The sequence below is a fragment of the Staurois parvus genome, unplaced genomic scaffold (assembly GCF_062004578.1).
Source record: "Staurois parvus isolate SC_StPar_1 unplaced genomic scaffold, SC_StPar_1.0 ptg000030l, whole genome shotgun sequence".
Classification (NCBI taxonomy): Eukaryota; Metazoa; Chordata; class Amphibia; order Anura; family Ranidae; genus Staurois; species Staurois parvus.
This window is the reverse complement of record NW_028317826.1, coordinates 9042851-9044407: the sequence shown is the minus strand read 5'-3', so window position 1 is coordinate 9044407 and position 1557 is coordinate 9042851. Positions and strand designations below refer to the sequence as shown.

General features: G+C 42.8%; 1 pseudogene; it reads right to left on the bottom strand.

Moving 5' to 3' along the window:
* Positions 1 to 258: 258 nt before the first annotated feature.
* On the bottom strand, positions 259 to 1110 carry LOC149470874 (forkhead activin signal transducer 3 pseudogene; annotated as a pseudogene).
* Positions 1111 to 1557: the final 447 nt, after the last annotated feature.

The following is a 1557-nucleotide window of genomic DNA, read 5'->3' as shown; positions in this document are numbered from 1 at the left end:
TTACTATTGGGGGCACTGGTCAAGGGGGAGAAGCCATGAGCACCAGTGGGGGACCTGAGCAGAGGATCCGGGCTGCTCTGTGCAACACCACTGCACAGAGAAGGTAAGTATGACATGTTTGTTATTTAAAAAAAACGAAACAAAGCTTTGATATCACTTGAGATTAAAAAACAAATTCAAATTTATTTTAAGTAAAAATAGACAGACATGATAGAAAATGACTATGATATATACATCTTTGACTAATGCCTTTGGACTGTAGGTCATGTTTGATGCCACCTCCGCTGGGCCATGTGCCATGTTGGGTGCCAACATCATTGGGTAAGACTTGAAGTGCAGCTAGTCCTTGAGGCAAAAGTGACTAGCCCAAGACCAGCCTTGTCTCAGCAACTGGCCAATCAGTAATAATTAGGTCTGTACCCTGGGTACACCCCACCCTGAGAAAATTGTGGCCCATAGACATTTTGAGTATGCATGTAGCCCCCATGTTGTGGGGGATGTCAAAGACTGTATTATGGGGAGGGAAATCTGAAGAGGAAGTTCTGGGCGGGTGAGGCATTGGGGGCATCAGACTGGGAGTGTAAACATCCCTCCGCTCCGCATAGGTGGAGCTTGAGTATGGGGTAGGCATGTAGTTATATCGAGAGGAAAAGGGGAAGTTGGGGTAAAGCAGGAGAGGGAGTATGCTGGGAGGGGCCACCACATTAGGGGGCACATATTGTGAATATAATGTTGGAAGGTTCCAGAAGATGTTTGGGAAGGTTGCGGCGGGATCTATATTTGGGGGTTGGGTTTGTACTGAGGGATCAGCCTCTGCATCTGATCTGACCACAGTATTTCCGTTTGAAAGATGGGGGTGGTGAAAGTTTAACAATCTGTAGGGCTGTCCATGCAGGATATAAGGAGCCAGGTCAGGAGGGTAGGCTTCTTGCCGGGTGCCACTCGTATGCTGCAGCTTCATGGCATCCTCAGGAATTCGGCTCACATCCACCGTCCAGTAGTTGCCCTTAGCCTGCGGCTTTAGTGGATCTTTTAGGACCTGCAAAGAGTGAGAAGACATTAGAGGCGTAGGCCGGCACAGCAAATTCACACAAATCTATTACGGGTCAGGGTAACCGATCCTTACGGCCTATTTATAATACAGACAAATAATTTCCCCGGATCTGCCCCTATTATCATAAATGGTTATATTTTACATGGATAATATATGTACAAAATTAAAAATGTTTGCTTTATATAGAGTGAGAAACGGTAGGATCCCCTATCAGGTGTGCTAAGATTTTAGCTGGAGTTCTTTTTTTATCAAAATTGTGTATAAGTCTAAGTATACATGAATATACAAAATACAAAAATCAACCTATTGGAGTGTTGTCTCTGCCCCTCCTGTGATGTTCTGACAATTTGCAAATTGGTAATTACTTTTATTTTTTAAACTTGGAAAGGTAACTTTCTTGGAGGATCTTTTAATTTAGGGAGTACATTCATTAAATTAGAATTGGCCTTTTTACACAAATTTGCAATTGTTTTCTGTTTGTTTGATTTATTATTTTATAATAT